This window comes from Petaurus breviceps, unplaced genomic scaffold (assembly GCF_028583685.1).
Source record: "Petaurus breviceps papuanus isolate PSGF00001 unplaced genomic scaffold, PetGlider_PUasm1.0 90769, whole genome shotgun sequence".
NCBI classification, from domain to species: Eukaryota; Metazoa; Chordata; class Mammalia; order Diprotodontia; family Petauridae; genus Petaurus; species Petaurus breviceps.
Window position 1 is genome coordinate 11,238,477 of NW_027187341.1, and position 19,303 is coordinate 11,257,779.

The window sequence follows — 19,303 nt, forward strand, 5'->3', positions numbered from 1 at the left end:
CGGGGCTCTGTTACATTGACAAATTCATTAACTATATTACTCTTAACTATGGTTTAGATAATTATTAATCAAAATGCCATAAAAGCTATTTCAGAAAACACACACCCACTATCAGAAACAATTGTTGGGGCAATTGGTTTTTGCTCAACTGGTTTGCTTTCTTAAAAGAAATTAGGAGGTATGATAGCCAAAAATAACTATGAAGTAAAAACAAGAGGTTAAGACCTTTGTAAAGAAAAAGAAAATGCAGAATTCCGATTTATTCCATTCATCATTAATGACCTCCCAACCCAGGTGATTTGGTGGATAGGGTGCTAGAGTTGGCCAAAGTAAAAGCTGACCTCAATTTCAAACAGTCACTAACCATGTGACCCTGGTTAAGTCATTTCACCTAAATCTCAGCACCTACCTGATAGGGCCATTATTAAAATGGTTTGCAAAACTTCAAGTCCTGTTTTTATTATTACTATACACAAGATATACTACTACATACTCTAGTCACATTTCTGAGAACGGCACAAGCAATACACAAAAGACCAAAAAATAAAGTGACTACAAAGAATGGTAAAGAAAAAATATTATCCTTACTTTAGTTCAAAACATTCTAAGTATGCCTTGCTCTACATAAAGATGTATGTGTAGTACATGGGTAAATCAGGAACCACTGCTATTTAGAAATCAATTTAAAGGAAATCTTCCTGTTATTTGTAAGTTTGATATGAATATACCCAAGAGAAATATTGTGATCTATTAAAATATAATCAGATTTATAGTGTGGCAGACAGACTTACGGCTGAAAAAGTTATACAGTTTAATAAATGGCTTTTTGTACTTTTAATAATAACTATAGATAGCATTTGTTTAACACTTTAAAGTTCCCACTGTTTGTAAGGGTTTGAGGCTAGATTTTAATTCAAGTCTTTTTCCCTCCAGGTCCAGCACTCTATTCACTGATTCACCTACTTATTTTTATAATCATTTGCTGCTTCAAAAAATCTGTATTTAAATGAAGCACTTCTTAGAAATGCAGTAGAAAATATATCAATAAGCATTTATTTATTATGAACCTATGTCCTTTGAGCCCCAGGGTGGGCCTGACAAGCTGCAGGCTAGAGGGACTCCAGAGCACCAGCAGCTGTGGCAGTTTCCAGAATTATCAACACATAGATTCTAAGGACAAAGTGAGAGGTTGGTGCAGTGTGGACTTTGGGATCCAGTAGTTGGTAGTGCATCGGCCTTTATCCCCTGGAGGAAGAAGCCGCTGAGGGCTGTGACACAGCCACGGCCACATGGCAGCTTCAGTTCCTGGCCTGCAGACTGTAAGGGGACCAAGCGACCAGTTTGAAGGGTAATCGTTCTTGCTTTAACCTGCTTTGATCGGGATTGCTGTCTAGGGTGCAGGTCCTGGGGTGCGTGATCAGCTTGCCATAGCGTGTGGAGTCTTCAGAGAGAGCAACCAACTAATACCTCTGGCAGCTGAGAAAACCCCAGCGTTTGGAACAAAGCTCCCCTGTCTGGTGGCAGAGTCCTACTGTAGCAAAAAAGCCCAAAAGTCAAGTAATTGAGTGGCAACATTAGCAGGTAAAGGAAGAAAACCAAGCAAAGCAATCCAACATTACACTCCTATTTTGGGGACAAAAAGGAGCAAACCATGGAACAGGAGGAAGACAGTAAAGTCAGAACTCCTGCACCAAAAGCTTCAAAGAAAAATACAAACTGGTTACAAGCCATAGAGGACCTTAAGAAGCAGATAAGAGAAGTGGAGGAAAAATTGGGAAGAGAAATGTGAATGATGCAAGAAAATTACGAAATGAGAGTCAACAGCCTGACTGAGGAAAATCACACCTTAAAAAATAGACTAACTCAAATGACAAAAGAGGCTGACAAAGCAATGAGAAGAATGCCTTAAAAAGCCAAATTTGCCAGATGGAAAAAAAATCCCAAAAGCTCACTGAAGAGAATTCCTTCAGAATTAGACTGGAGCAAATGGAAGCTAGTGACTTTATGAGAAATCAAGATGATGTTAAACACATACAAACAAATGAAAGAATAGAAGGCAAGGTTAAATATCTCATGGGAAAAACCACTGACCTGGAAAATAGATCCAGGAGAGAGAATTTAAAAATTATTGGACTACCTGAAAGCCATGATCAAAGAAAGAACCTAGAAATCATCCTCCAAGAAATTCTCAAGGAAAACTGCCCTGATGTTTTAGAATCAGAGGGCAAAACAGAGGTTGAAAGAATCCACCGATCACCCCCTGAAAAAGATCCCAAAAAGAAAACTCCTAGGAATATTATAGCCAGGTTCCGGAATTCCCAGATGAAGGAGAGAATATTATAAGCAGCCCGGAAGAAACAATTTGAATATTGTGGAAACACAATCAGGATAACACAGGATCTGGCAGCTTCTACACTGAGGGATCAAAGGGCTTGAATATGATATTCCAGAGGTCAAAGGAGCTGGGATTAAAACCAAGAATCACCTACCCAACAAAACTGAGTATCACGTTTCAGGGGAAAATATGGTCATTCGATGGAATAGGGGACTTTCAAGCATTCTTGATGAAAAAACCAGAGTTGAATAGAAAATTTCACATTCAGATACAAGAAGCATGAGAAGGTAAACAGGGAAAATAAATCATAAGGAACTTATCAAAGTTGAACTATTAACATTCCTGCCTAGAAAAATGACAATTGTAACTGATGAAACTTTTCTCAGTATGAAAATAGTTGAGGGAATAGAAATATACACATATATATATGTCTACATAGGAGGGTATATGGGTACATGAATACATATGTGAATGTTTGTATATATGTGTACAGGTATACAGAGATAGACAGCACAGGACCAATTTAGTAGGAAGGGATGATACTTAAAAGGTGAAATTAAGAGGTGAGAGAGGAATATAATGAGAGGAGATGTAGAGAGACAGAATGAGATAAACTATCTTATATAGAAGAGGCAAGGGAAAATGGTTACAATGGAGGGGAAGAATAGGAAGGCAAAAGGGAATGGGTCAACCTTATTCTCATTGAATTTGGCTTGGGGAGGGAATGAATACACACTAAATAGGGTATCTCACCCTCCAGGAGAGTAGGGAGGAAGGGGATGTGGGGGATGATGGAAGGGAGGGAAGTTGGAAGCACCCACTTTTGAAAAGGGACAAGATCAAAGTAGAGAACAGAACAAGTGGGAGGTGGGATAGGAGAGAGGGAAATATAGTCAGTCTTTTACAAGACTATTTACAAGTTTGAAGACTTTCCCTGCTTTGAAAGTAAGCTCTGCCCCCTAACAGGCTGAATATAATCACAATGGAGCCTGTGATGGAGGGAATTTGCTGAAGGGTGGAGCAGAACCCACAAGAAGCTTCCCTGCTGTGAAGATAAACCCTGCCCCCTAATAGGTTGAATGTAGTCACATGGAGCCTGTGGTGGGAGGAGTTTGCTGAAGGGAAGGCTAGAGAGGTTTGTGAGTAAATATTGATCTTATATTGGTTTGTGGGAAGACTAAAAGATGCTGTGGGTGGCTCTCAGTGTTATTTTGGCTTCCAAATATCTTAGGTACTATGATGGAATCAGCTTCCTGGTTTTGGGATTCCTTTTTCTGGTGTCTAAATAAATGTTTCAGTTCTGTCCTCTATATGGAGAATTTGTTATATTTTGCGACCAAACATCATGCAATATTTATAGTCACATTCTTTATCGTGATCGTGGGTGCTGTAAATATTACACTGGCAATACAGCACGAAAGGCAGGCTCCCACAGTTACTCCAGCAAAACCCCAAGTATGCATCCCTCTCATACCACATGTCCAATTTGTAACTAAGTCTTATTAATTTTACCTCTTCTTGTCAAATTTCCCTCTTCTCTTCTCGGACCACTACTACCAACCTGGTACAGGCCCTTATCACCTCATTCTTGGACTACTTCAACTGATTTCCCTCAAGTTTCTCCCCTCTCCAATGCATCCTTCATACAGTCGCCAAATATTTTCCTATTACTATTAATCTATGTTACTCTTTTAATCAATAAACAACAGTGACTCCTATTTACCTTCAGGATGAAATAATAATTTCCTTTTGTTTGTTTTTTGGAGGGGGGAGGGTAGGGAAATTGGGGTTAAGTGACTTGCCCAAGGTCACGCAGCAAGTGTTAAATGTCTGAGGCCAGATTTTGAACTCAGCTCCTTCTGACTTCAGGGCCTGTGCTCTATTCACTGCGACACCTAGCCACCCTGAAATAATAATTTCTGTTCAGTATTTAAAGTCCTTCATAACATAGCCCTGGCCTACCTTTCCATCTTCTGGCACATTACTCCATTCATTCAAACTGCTACCCAGCCAAACTAGCATTCTGGCGGATCCTCACATAAAACATTTCCTCTACTACCTGTGCTTTTATATGGCCTGTCTGCCGTGCTTGGAGTGCTCTCCTCTCCATTGGCCCCACCAATAAACAGAGGGTTCTAGACAGAAGCATAGCAAAGTATCAATAACCTCCCACTCCCAGCAGCTGTTACCATATCTGGAGATCTGCTGTTGTCCCTTCTAAGAAGTGAGGCTTATTCTATACAGCTCAGCATTGGAGATTTCCCAATTCAGGTTACTGACTGGTTGGCAATTTATTTACAGTTTACAGTGAGCGACTCTATGCATAACATGTTTTCATCAAACTAACGCCACTGTTTAGTTTTTTTTAGCTCTGAATTCTGTCACTTCCAACTTCCCTAAATCCCCCTCCCATTGAAAAGGCAAAAAAAAAAAAAAATCCCCAACCTACTTCAAATGTAGAGTTAAGCAAAACCAATTCTCATTAGTCATACCCCTCTCCCCGTTTTTTTGCTGCAATCTGGACTCGAGTCTATTGTCTCTTTAAGGAATGCTCTTAAATTGTGGTTGGTCATTGTGTTGATCAGATTTCCTAAGTTTTCCAAGTTGTTTGTCTTTACTACACCGTTATATCATTGTATTGGTATTGCTTATTTTGCTTTGTATCAGTTTACGTGCCTTACCAGCTTTCACTAAAATCTTCTCCATCTCTTCTTACACAATAGTATTCCATTAAATTCACAGACCACAATTTTTTCAGCCATTCCCAAATTAATGAAAAATGAATCCTTTGCTTCCATATAAAGAGCTGCTATAAACATTTTGGTAAAAATGGGTACTTTTCCTCTCTTCCTTTGCTCTCCTTGGAATATAGAACTAGTAGTAATACCACTGGGTCAAAGGGTATAAAGTTCAATAGCCTTTTATGCATAGTTCCAAATCGTTTTTAAGAATGGCTGGACCAGTTCACAATTCCATGAAAAGTGCATTAATATAATGATTTTTCTTCGACCCCTCCAACATTTAACCATTTTCTTTTTATCAACTTTGCCAGTCAGATGCATGTAACTCAGCACTCCAGTTATTTTAACTTGTTTCTCTAATTATTGTGATTTAGAGAATTTTTTCCATATAGTTATTTTTTTTAAGCAATCGGGGTTAAGTAACTTGCTCAAGGTTACATGGCCAGTTATTTCTGGGTGTGGTGCTAAGTATCTGAGCCCAGATTTGATCCCCGGGTCATCCCGACTCTGGAGCTGGTGCTCTTACTCGCTGAGCCACCTGGCCGCCCTAAGCAATTGGGGTTAAGTAACTTGCTCAAGGTTACACGGCCAGGTGTTTCTGGGTGGGTGCTAAGTGTCTGAGCCCTGGATTCGATCCCCAGGTTATCCCGACACTGGGGCCGGTGCTCTTACTTGCTGTGCTACCTGGCCGCCCTCATATAGTTATTAATGGCTTATTTTCTTCCTCAAAAAACTGCCAATTCACATCCTTTGACCATTTGTCAACTGAGGAATAGCACTTATTCTTATAAATTTGAATCGGCTCCCCACATATAAAAATTAGAAAGTTTAACAGAGAAACTTGCTGGAAAGATTTCCCCACTATTTCTTGATTCTCATCTAATTTTAATTGATTTTATTTATGCAAAAACTTTTAAAATTTGTCACCAAAATGATCCAGTTATTCTCTTGCACATGAACTCCTTCCCTATCCATCAATCTGACAAGTATTTTCTTCCATGCTCCTGTAAATTATTTATGTCATCCTTCATGTTTAAATCATAGCAGGGACCTTTGGGTTTATCAAACACTACATTACTGCTACATGGTACAGAATATTCAGCAGCAGGCCTGGAGTCAAGAAGACTCATCTTTCTGAGTTCAAATGTGGCCTCAGACACTTACTAGCTGAGTGATGCTGGGCAAATCACTTAACCCTGTTTGCCTCAGTTTCTTTATCTGTAAAATGAACTGGAAAAGGAAAAGGCGAAATCACTCCAAAAAAATTTTCTTTGCCAAGAAAACTCCAAATGGAGTTACAAACACAAATGGGGTTACAAAGAGTCAGACATAACTGAAACAGCTGAACAAAACACAACACACTACTGTGCTCATTTTCTTCTGTAAGCCGAGTACCTAGTCTATCCCCACTGATCAACAATTCTATTTCTTATCCAGTATCAAATTGTTTTGATGATTACCAATTTGTAATATAGTTTGAGATCTGGTACTACTGGTCCTCTTTCTTCCCCTTTTTTCATTTATTCCTTTGATAGTCCTGACCTTTTGTCCTCCAGATAAATTTTTTCTAGCTTTATAAAGTACAGTAATTCTTCGGTAGTTTGATTAGTATAATATAGAACAAGCAAATTAATTTGGTTAGTATTATCATTTTAATTATATTGACTCAGCCTACCCAAGAGCAATTAATATTTCTCCAATTGTATCAATCTATTGTTATTTGTATAAACAGTGTTTAGTAATTTTGTTCATATAATTCATATATAATATATATATTGTTCATATAATAATTTTGTTCATACCTGTGTCTTGGCAGGTACACTCCCAAGTATTTTATACTGTCTCCAATTATTTTAAAATGAATTTTTTTTATCTCTTCCTGATGGATTTTGTCGGCAATATAAAGACAGGTTGATGATTTGTGTGGGTTTGTTTTATATTCTCCAACTTTACAGGTTTGTTTTTTACTGTTGATTCTCTAAGTAAACTATATCACCTGTAAAAAGTAATAGTTTTGTTCCCTTCTTTACGTATGCTTAATCCCAAAGTTTCTTTCTCTTGTCTTTATAGCAAGTATTTCTAATACTACATTGAACAGGAATTGTTAGAATGGACTCTTCCATTTAAGTCAGACCTTACTGTAAAGTTTTTAAGCTTATCTTTTATTATTAATTTATTTGCTTTCTGGAGGGGGGAAGGCAGGGCAATTGGGGTTAACTGACTTGCCCAAGGTCAAATGACTAGTTTTGTGTTAAGTGTCTGAGGCCGAATTTGAACTCAGATCCTCCTAACTCCAGGGCTAATGCTCTATTCACCGCGCCATCTAGCAGTCGCAGAGTATTTATTAATGGTAATTTTAGATCTTTTGATTTCTGGAATATTATATTCCAAGCTCTCCATTCCTATAAAGGTATAGCTGCTAAATTATATCTGATTGTTGATTATGGCTGCTTAATACATGAATTCTTTCTTTCTGATGTTTTGTTTCTGCAGCATTTTCTCTTTGACTTGGGAGCTCTAGATTTTGCCTATAATGCTTCTGAGTGTTTTAATTTTGGAGTTTCAAGAGGTAACTGGTAGAAGTCTTTCTATTTCTACTGTGCCCTCTAGTTCTAAGAGATCCTGAAATAGGAATTTCAACAGGAAGAGATGGGAGGTGGCAAAGTCCATTTCAGAAATGGGAAACTGAATGAGCAAAAAACAAAAAAAATCACAGAGATAAGGCTATTACAATAGTCCAGGCATGAGGTGATGAAGGCCAGCACCAAGGTAGTGGCAGCTTCAGAGAAGAGATGGGGGCAGAGGTGTTCTAAAGGTAAAGTCAACAGGACTTAACAACAAATTGGATATGGAGAGTAAGAAGTTGAAAACAATACCTGTGTTAGGGTCCTAGGTGACTGGCAGGATGGTGGTACCCTTGCCAATAACAGGAAGTTTGGAGAGGAGGAAGGCTGGGAGAAAAGATATTAAGTTCAGTTTTGGACAAGTTGAATTTAAGATGTTTATGGGTACATTCAGTTCAAAAAGTCTAATAGGCAAGTAGAGATGCAAGACAGCATAGGTTAGGGCAGATAAACAGATCTGGGAACCATCAGCATTTTTCCGTAAAACTTGGAGCCAATCAAAAGACTGCAACCAAGGACCTAAAAGGCCACATGTGACCTTGAGGCCGCAGGTTCCTCACCCCTGAGTTAGGCTGTAGCGAGTGAAAAAGAGAGTAAGAGGAAATAAGAGGAGGTGCCTATTACACAAGGTATCCTCAAAGAGTTTAGTCACAAACAGGAGAGCGATGTGACAGCTAGCAGGAAAGGATGGATCAAGTGAGGGTTGAGGTTGGAGGAGGCATAGGCATAGGAAATGGGGAATGAGCCATTAGACAAGGAGAGATTGAAGGTAAGTGAGAAAGTGGGAATGATAAAAGGGACAATCTTCTGGAGGAGAGAGATGAGATGGAATGGGATCACTTGTGCAGGTAGAGGGGGGCTTGCCTTGGCAAAGAGAAAAGCCATCTCTTCATGTACGATAGGTGAGGAGACAGATGGTGACAGACGGCATCTGGATGACATGAGATGAGAAGGAGAAGGTGGAGGAGAAAAGGGGAAACTCTTTGCAAATGGCCTCTATTTTGTCAGTAAACTATGAGGCAAGATTCCCAGCTGAGAGGGCACTGCTAGAAGGAGCCAAGGGAAGAGTTGGAAGCTTTTTCATCAAAAGGTTTAGAAAAGTTGCTGTGATAGGCGGGAGAGTAAGTAAATTAGTGAGCCATAAAAGGACAACTTTACAGCAGTGAGAGTCCGTTTGAGGTTATGTAACATAAATGTTTGTTTAGTGGATCAGGCAGGACAGTTTCATGATTTTCTCCAGCAGTAGGCTCAAAGGTAGTGGATAGTGGGGCTCAAAAGAAGACAATATAGTATGAACTAGTTCCCCAAGGAGTCAAGATGTGGAAAGGAGAATGTAGTAGCTAGGGGTGATGACCTGGGAAAGAATTGAGATATCAAGGCATTCCAAGAAAACAATAAGCACAATAACTAAGTTCAAATCTGGCTTCTGATGCTTACCAGCTGTGTGACCCTGGGCAAGTCACTTAACCCCATCTGCCTTAGTTTCCTCATCTGTAAAATGAGCTAGAAAAGGAAATGGCAACTACTCCATTATGTTTGCCAAGAAGATCTCAAATGGAGTCATGAAGAGTCAGACACAACTGAAAAAACTCAGCAACAACAAAGAATTTAGACTAGATAGCTTCTACTTTCCACAAAGTTATCATCTGAGAAGAGGGAAAGTTCTAGTAATTAGGGGGAAAATATAATGGAATATGACAGAAACACAGATTCAGAGCTAGGAAGAGCTTCGTAGATCATCTAACTCAACCGCTTCTTCCTCTTCAAAGAGCCCGAGGTGGCAGCATGGGAACTGGAAGCCCAGGGATCCTTCCATTGTATCACACTACTGCTACTGGAGCACAGGGTTCATTCTATCTTGAAGGAAAAAAGAGGTCTCTAAATGGAGACGCTCTTCAGGTTGACTGCAACACGCAAACTGGGAAAGGCATTAAACGCCTGGCTAAAGTCTGTCTTAAAGACAAAATGAAACAACTGAACATTTTTGATCAGGAAATGAATACAGTATAGAGGCAGTTGGAAATGCCAGACTGGAATTTAAGCGAGATGAAGGCTACAAACATGGTAGTAGGAAACATCTGAATATGCCAAGTAAACATATGGCAACAGATGAGAAAAGAGTCTCTCTTATATAGGCAGGGGGGTCTTAACCATTTTGTGTGTCATGGACCCCCTCTTGCAGTCTAGCAATGCCTATGAACTCTTTCTCAGAATGTTTTAACAATATTAAAATATATTTATAAAAATATTTTTTAAAAGTTCACAGACCCCAATTTAAGAATCCCTGACATAAAAAGATAAGGCATAACTACCAGTCTTAAATTTTGCACGTGAAAATTCATCTCAGGAAAATTAAAATATGAATTTTCCACTTCACCAAAAAGTTCCTGAAGGCCAAAGAACCTACTTAAACTTCCATAGTGGCATTTCAAGCTGCCTCAACATGTGATACATCCTTAAATATCTTACAATTAAGTGCTTTACCTCTGATCTTGGTTCTTGAAAGATACATTAAACATGTTTTGCTCAATTCTCTAGAGATGACCTAAAAATAATCTTACCTGTCAGATGCCTCTTTGAAGAACTAAGCTTATTTTTATTCTATCAATATGAACAAAAAATTAGTCTTTAGCACCAATTCAAAATACCAAAGAAATGTTTTTCCTAATTTTCCAATCAGATAAGTATTAGACTCAAACCATTCTCACTGATTAGGTGAATGCTAATCATTCTTAATTATTTGAATAGTTTTAAGAAGCAATAGCTATTATTTTAAAAGAAACAACACCACATCGAGCACTCTACTAAAGATTAAATTTAATCTAGTCATTCTTTTCCAAAAGGATGGTAGCAATAAAATGCTTTAATCAGTTGGATGATCCTTCTTCCTAACGCTCTGTTTATGTGACAATTAAGATACATTTATAAACTAACTTCTTAGATTTTACAAGAGAACAAGAATTAAGGGTATTTATGCACTTAAAGGAAATAAATAAGTTCTGCAGTGACGTGTCCATACTGCCAGTAATACTGACTTAATATACAGTAATCCAATTTTGTAGGAATATCCTGTCTATAATAATGACTTCGAGGGTATTGAGGACCTTGCCTATGGTTAACCTTAAAGCCAACTCTCTTTCTTCCCTAGCTCAGAAAGCCAGTTTGGTTGGGTAAACCTTAGAGATCAAAGTTAAATAGTTTATAAGCTCCTTGAGGGTAGGAACTCTGTGCTATAAAATTTTCTTTCTCTCCAGTGTCTACAATTCAATATTTATTTACCATCTGTTGAACAGGTCAAGGCTCAGAAATATATATTTACTTGATCATAACGCCAGAAGAAGAGATGTAGCTGCAGAGGTGCCACAGCTTAAAAATAGGGCTAGAGATAAACTAAGCTTGGCTATTCTAGGAACTACAGGCCAGTAAGACTATTCTCAGTTGCATAGTGGATTTAAAGAGAAAAAAATGCTACTCCACTTCCTTATCTGGCCTAAATTATTAAGTCCATTTGAGGCCCAAAGGCACTAAATGTCAAGCGGGAAGCAATGATTAAATGCCTACTATGTGCCAGGCACTGGGGATACAAGTACGAAGAATGAAACAGTCTGAGTTAACACTAAGATGAGAGACACAAGTGCATATAAAAATATAGAGAATATGAATATGAAGATAATTTAGGGAAAAAAAGACTAAATACAAAGTTGTTTAGAAGAGAGAGAGAGCACTAGCAGTTGGGAGGATCAGGAAAAGTCTCAAAAAGAAGATGGGTTTTGGACCTGCATTTTAAAAGAAAGACTTTATGAAGTGGAAGCAAGGAGGGAATGCATTCCAGGCACAGAGAGAGGCAGCACAAGGACTGAGACAGAAGATGTGTTGTACGATAAACAGAGAGAAGGTCAGATTGGCTGGATAGTACAGTTCAGGAAAGGGAGCAATGTCCAATGAGGCTGCAAAGAACACTTGGGGACATGTTGTAAGTAGGCCAGCAAGATTGGCCCTGTTCGGGATTACTTCCAAATCCAGATTTCAAGTGATGAAAATGACATGCTGAGAACTACTTTTGTATTCAGTTTAAGTTAAACTTAACGTTGGTGTTTACAAAATGGATTTTTTTTATTCCTGAAAGGCTAAGACCGATTATCCAAATGCTGTATCGTGCTATATTGTCACTTTTTTTTCTGCCTCTCATCTACTTTTACTTAATTCACATTATTATTAGCACCTGCCACAGAAAGGGAAATGAGGCAAAAGTTCAACTAGTAAACTTTGCAATCTAATATTATCAGTGGCTCCAATAAGCTGTTAAATAAATAAGGAAATGTAGCATATGAGAAGTGGAGGGAACATTGGTTGATGGAGACCTAAAATGAATGATAGGTCTTCATTTGCTCAAGATCACAAAGCTACAATGACAAAACCAAGACCTCTCCTCTTTTGCACTGCCAGAGATTAAAACTTATAGGATGAAGTTAGTGGTCAGCACAAAGACTAAATATGTTTATTCTGACATTTTAAGTCACACATCAGACTAGTAAAGACCATTTTAAAATGAAAATTTTCTATGGTAGGGTTTCTAAGAATAGAGGAACGTTAATTACTTTTGGTGGAACCATGAAAAGGCTCAAATTTTTTTTAAAGCAATTGGGGTTAAGTAACTTGCTCAAGGTTACACGACCAGTTATTTTGTGTGGGTACTACGGTAAGTATCTGAGGCCGGAACCAATCCACAGGGTCTCTCAACTCCCGGCCTGCACTCTTACTCACTTTGCCACCTGGCTGCCCCAAAAAGGCTCAATTCTTCTGGAAAACAATTTGAAACTACACTAGAAAAAAACAGTAAACTCCATATACCCTTTTACAAAGGTATATCCCCCAATAAGATCAGACACTAAAAGATGAAAGACATTTACATTAAAATATTCAAAGGCATTTTATAATGCAACATATGACATTACATAATACAATATGCAATGTGAGTATATTTTTATGGTAGCAAAGAAATGGAAGTGGATGCCTGTCAACTAGAAAATAGCTAAACAAATTATAACTGTACTAAAATACTGTTAAATACTAAATTTAAAGCATCCTTATACACTGCACAGAAACAAACATTAAAAATTTTGAAAAACTTGGTATGACTTGCATGAATGGAACCAAGCAGAACCAAGGAAATAATTCATACAACAACAATAATGTAAATGTAAGCAACCTGGAAAGACATCAGACCTCTGATAATTGCAATGACCAATCTCAACTTTAGAAGACAATGAAATATGGCTAATATGTAATTAATGTGAGTTTGAATAATATTCACTTTAGTGCAAATTCAAAAATGGGAACAGGCTGCATTTAATACAAGCAAAAATTCAATTACTGCAACAAGTGCGAGACAGTTGAGGATTTTAATATACCCAAGTCCTCAGTCTACACTTTCCTACTGTCCATGTAAATGTGATGTGCTGCTGCATAGCCTATTACCAACAGCTGTGTCAATTCCTCTTAAAAGAGCTATTAACACAATTAATAAAAGGAAATATATTTCCGATCAGAACACTGTAAGTACAAAAACTAAGGGGCTATACTCATTCAATGAGGACAAAAATCTAATGTAACTGAATGGGATGAATAGGGCAGCATTAAAATAGAACAAGACATTGGAAACTTGAATAATGGTATGGACTATCGTAATACCAAGCAAAGGCAACTTCCCAAGGTTCAAAATACCAGCATAGATGCTCTCCATTTTATTCAGTGACAAATTAAGAACAGAGAGAATCAAAATTTAACATGATTCAAAATACAGCACTTACTAAGTGTGATTCAATAATCTCTAAGTACTACCCCCAAGTGTGATTTAATCAAGTACTATTCCACCCCTGGAAATTACATTCATTTAATCAATCACAAAGTCCCTGTTCTAAATACTACTCCACCCCTAGGCTGTACCTTCATTTAGTCCATCACAAAGCCCCTCTTCTCAAATGGAGATTAGTTTCCAATCATAAGTAAAGTACATTCATTTGTTTAATCACAGAGCACAAAAAAGTCAAAAGTTCCCCACCCTTGGATCACAACTGAATCTACCCCAGAGTTACAACAAGCTTAAGCACAGCATTGAATACCAAAATGGAGGTCTTTTCTTCACCTTGACACAAGGCAAGTTCTCAGCAATCTTTGTTCCTGGGGAGACAAAGCTTAGCAAGGCCACAAGATACATTGCCAGTGTCTTCATTAAGTCATTCTCTGTCTGCAGAACAGTCCTAGGACCCCTGAAAACATTAGCAAAACCCTCTTCCAGGATTTCTGTGAATATACAACAAGAAAATCCTTCTTCAGGGCTTCTGAACCAACAGCAAAGTTCCAGGACCTCTGCAACAACAGCACTGTCCTTCACCAGTGGACAGTATTCACTCTGTCTGCAGGACAGTCTCAGGAGCTCTGAACCAACAGCAAGGTTCCAAGCCCTCTGCAACAACAGGACTGTCTTTCACCAGTGGACAAATCTGGCAAAACAACATCAAAACAGACAGACAAAGTACCAGCATAACAGCCATGTCTCCTCAGTTTTTGGCAGCTCTGGGTGGCAGCTCTCAAAAGTCCTGGGCAATTCAAAGTGGCCCTCAGCAATCCTCTCAGTCTCTCTCTGCCTCCAAAAAGTTCTTCTGCCTCTCTCTTTTCTTGTGTCTCTCTAAATTTATGTCACCAGCTCCTCCCAGTTCAGCACTCTCTTTTCACATCAACAAGTCCATCCCACAAGTGGGATTCACAAGCTCTGGGTTTTAACACAATCAAACCAAAAACCAAGCCAATACAGGGGGATCTTTAAATTCCATTCCTATTACAACTATTAGAAGACGCAAAAATGAAATAATCAAGAAAAAGCCTCAGTTCCATCAGTTTTTTTGTGGTTTGCTGTAGCGGGCAAGCACCCCAGCATCCCCAGGGTGTCTGCCAACACAGGTTCTTAGATCTGCTTTGATAAAGAAAAGCAACTCAAAATGGGTTAACAAGCTTACTTTAATCAGTCAAACATATGTATCATTTACCTAGTTCAGGGGAAAAAGGTCAGCACCTCAAACTTCAGAATATACAGACAGAATTATCAAGACAGAGAAACAGATCAAGTAGACAGTTTCCAAACTGTCCAAACCATTATATCCATATCAAATCAACATCTGGGTTTTTCAAAGCTAACAACTCTCAACAACGGCTTCCGAGAATCCAGATCAAATCACAGAACACTTCTCAAAGTGAGCCCCAAAATGAAGCTACACATCAGGGCTTATATAGCCTTCTCCTGGCTCAGAGAATGTAACAACCTTCTGGACCCACTGGCCAATCAAAAAGTATCTACTGAAAAACAAGCCTCCCACCCCAGGCTCCAGGTGCACTAGGGGCAGGGAAGATCTTCAAAATTTACATTCCCATTACATTTGCAAACAACTACACAGAGTTAAAATGATAGATACAGTACCTTTAGCTGTATGGAGATTGCCACCCAAAAACTTCAAAGTGCTATTCAGACAAAAACTTCAAGTTTAATTAAAGTGAAAGAAAATGGAAATAAAGTAGACCATGAATAAACTTGTATTGCAAGCACTGGTTTGTTTGATTACTTTAAAAATCCGAGTTCAATTGCAAAATGTTGAAATTATTGGAAACACTAGTGCAGATGAGAACACAGCTAAATACTTTGATGTTTTGAAGAAGTGAATACAATGATTAACAAATTTAAAGTGGATGAAACAGACTTATTCTAGTAAAGGATGCATTCCAGAAGTTATATTTATAAGAAAGAAATAATTTCTTTTGGGAAGTAATGCAGATTGGAACTTAAAAGCAATGCTTGCTTATGAGTCTTGATATCTTCCTACCGCAACCATTGACTACTTCCCAGTTTTTTCATGATGAACTAACAAAGTTTGGGTTACTAAAGTTATTTTTGAAGACTAGTGTTCAAGTTATTTTAATCCAGCTGTTGAAAAATATGGGAACAACAACATGGCATTTAAAGCATTGTTGATTTTTTAGATAATGTCCTAGGTCATCTAACCAAATTTGGCTCTTTGTGTAAGAATATGAGCATGCAAAATCATGGACATCTGGATAAAGTTGTCTTGCATTTACCAACGTATGTACAAAGAATCAAAGGCAGGGCAGGTAGGTGGCAAAGTGAACAGATCAGTGGCCCTGGAGTCAGGAGGACCTGAGTTCAAATCCTGCCTCAGACGCTTAATGCGTACTGGCTGTGTGACCTTGGGCAAGTCATTTAACCCCAATTGCCTTTCCTTCCCCCTCAAAAAAAAAAAAAGAGTTCAACAATAACAATGTAGGTTGCTTTACACATAATATTAATTTATTAAAATTTTGTTTCCTATAAGCATTCTATTATTTTGTAATAAGCTTCATCAAAGCTTGTAATAACCTTTTGTAATAAGCTTCATTATTATCCTTCGATGTTTTATTACAGTAATTATTTTTTAAAATTTTCATCACATTTCTACTGGGCTGGAGCCAATTACCATATTTTGCATATAAAAATCATTTGCCAGATTCATTATTCACACTTATCCAGACTAAGCTATATCCCTGCTCAGAGGTAGAGGACAACAAATGAGGTCTACTTTGTCAGAAATGGCCAAAGGGTTGCTTTATTTCCTAGTCAGTATTCACAGGATGATAGCTGTAAAGCTAGAAGGCTTCTAAGTAAGGAAGAAGTATGAGAGGAAGAGTCATTGACAAGTGATAACAATGTAAAATTTTTTTTAATATCAATAAAAAAATTTTTGTAAAAAATGTTATATATCATATTTTGTATGGTATTTTTTTGTATCATATTATTAACTTAATGATTAAAAGGGATAAGTGATTCCTGACTTGGTACTAACTCTATATAGCACTTACCCTACTCTAAATATGCTGCCTACCACCTGGCCCTCAAGCATGCATTTCTCCCCAGGTACCCTGCACCCAGACACCTCTACTTGCATATTCTATCTTCCCTAAAGTCTAAAAATCCAATATAACAACTTCCCACCAAAATAATCTGCTCTTTTTTATTTCCTCATTTCTGTTTATTTGAATATTTTTATTTTCAAGCCAAACAAAAATATTAAGTATCTACTACAGCCAAGGCACCTGTTCTATTGTTTCTGGTGCCTAGATTAAAACAGTCAATCACACCTGTGCTTTTTAGGAGAATAATTTTTAAAAGCATGTGAAGGACAGATGGGAGGGGGGCAAAATTGGAAAAGGAGAGGAACCATGTGGTAATAATAGGAGGCCAAATTATGGCAGCAGCATTAGTGATGGACAACCAGAATACACATGTGAGACATGCTGTAGAGGGAGATAGGTAAATGGTTAGTCATGGGAGGAGAGGGACAGAGAGGAATAAAAGAGGTTTCAAATCCAGACACGTTAAATAACACTGGTACTCAACAGAAATGGGGAAATTAGAAAAGGGGCAGGTTTAGAGATGTGTGGTAGTATTTAGCTATGTTGGAATAGAATTCAAGGGAGAAATTAAAGCTGGAAGTACAACATAAAGTTTATGCACAGAAGTGAACCCATGAGTGCAAATAAAATCATCATAAGACAGACTGTGGAGAGAAACAGGAGGAAGGGCCTATGCATGGTTAGGGGAGATCTACACTTTAAAGAGCAGAAAATGTGAAAGAACTAGGCATTATGATCAGAAAGGGAAAATTCTAAAGCTTAAAATCATGGATATTATTCTGACCAATAAGGAGGAAATATTTGGTGAAGCCAATGCCTTGAGAGAGAGTAATCATGTCATCTTAGAATCTATTATAACCAAGAATGGTATATAGAGAGAATCATGTTACAATATAGGGGGATTTCCCAAAGAACACAGATTCTAAATGAATAAATATAAAGGGCAGAAGGTGAGGCATAAACAAAACAAATGTCGCCTCTCCACCCCCAAAAAATTTTCCAATTCCAAAAATAAATTAGAAGAATACTCTCGGGAAGACTAATGCCCAAAATGGGATGAGTATTGCTTAAAAAAAAAAAAAAGACAGGCACAACAAAAATAGCTTATCACAAAACAACAATAACAAAACAAACCCACAAGTTCAGAGCAAAAATAAGAAGAATCATACCTAGGCCTGATAGACATAATAAGGTTATTAGATTACAGAAGAAACCAAAATTTCACAAAATTTTATGTTACAATAGCAACTTTGCACTAATTCAAGAACAAACAATATGAAGAGTTGACTGTGTTTTTCTGTCATAATTTCTCCAACAAAATCTTATAATGGCATGATAGTGCCTCTCACTTCTTTGATTTTCTCAACTCTACTGCTAGGTGTGAAGGGAGGAAAACCAGAGCAAGTAACCAATAATAACACATAAGAACATGATTCCACAGAACCAATATAAGTCACGCTACCCAACTCCCGATAGAAAGGGGATGGACTTAGTGCAGAATAAGATGTATTTTTTAGAAACAATCAATGTGGGAATTTGTTTTGCTTAATTACACAGTTGTTACATGGATTTGTTTTTCTTTTTTCTATTGGAGTGTGGTGGTGAGAAGAGAGAAAATATTTTGGTTAACTGGAAAATAATTTGGCAAAAACATTGAGACTTCAGTTTTTCCAAATTGCCTAATTAATCCTTTGATATTCAGATCATTTGATTCTGAACCACCTAAAAATAAGTGAGAAACCAAAGGACTGACAATGACTCTAATGTTAATTGGGGAGGGATGCTTGAATGGGATCAGTTCATTAATGAAATCGCTTCATTATTCACTTGCTACTATTAGCTCAAATGACTTGTCCAGGATCACATGGTTAAGGTGTGGATGGAGGCAAAGTCCAGTCGTCCTGACTTAAGCGAAGCACTATATCCCTGGCCAACTTGCCTCCCAAGTTCATAAACTAAAGGTAATAAAGAAAGCCCCTCACTAAATGTCTGTTTACTTTTATTTTAAATGAAATTCTAACAAACATAGCTGGTTTCCCAGCCTACAACAAAACCAAAAGAGTAAATTAAATATGAAGGAGAAAAGTTTAAGTTTTAAGCTAATAAGGAGGGAAAAGCTTATTATTAAGACTTCCAAAAAGCGCTAAGAGCCAAGAGGGCAGTAAGAAGCAAGGAAGTTGCCTGAGCTCTCCCCAGTTTCCCTTACAAACAACATTAAATCAAGCCTCTAAACAGATTCTTGAGCAATGCAACCCACAAGAAAACAAAATGAAACCATTTTCCAACTTAAGATAACTTAGAAGGACTTCAGGAAAGGTCTGTCTCAGGCACAAGGGGAACACAGCCCAGCTCAGATGGTGTTTGGGCAAGCCAATGAGAGGCTCTTAGCCACAGCACAGATGAGCTACCAAGGCCCCTTGGTACTGGTTTAGCAAGCCAGCAGTGAGGCCTCCAGCCCCATCACAGAAGGCAAACTGCAAGTCCCAGAACACGCCAGCAAGCCATAAGCACCTGAGGCCCCAGTACGGAAAGCCAGTGTCCAGACCCCTGGCTCCCACCCCCCACATAAAAACCTTGGGGGAAAAAAACCCTAAAAACATAAAAGGGCTCAACTTTAAAAGTCACAAAATAGGCTGGAAAATGAG

The 19,303-nt window shown here is 38.0% G+C and overlaps 2 protein-coding genes across 5 annotated transcripts in view; both read right to left on the bottom strand.

The window, feature by feature from the left end:
* SUGT1 (SGT1 homolog, MIS12 kinetochore complex assembly cochaperone) overlaps positions 1-19,303 on the bottom strand; it is a 241,438-nt gene that overhangs the window by 191,315 nt on the left and 30,820 nt on the right. The window lies entirely within an intron of this gene.
* Positions 1-19,303, bottom strand: part of ELF1 (E74 like ETS transcription factor 1) — a 132,675-nt gene that overhangs the window by 100,048 nt on the left and 13,324 nt on the right. The window lies entirely within an intron of this gene.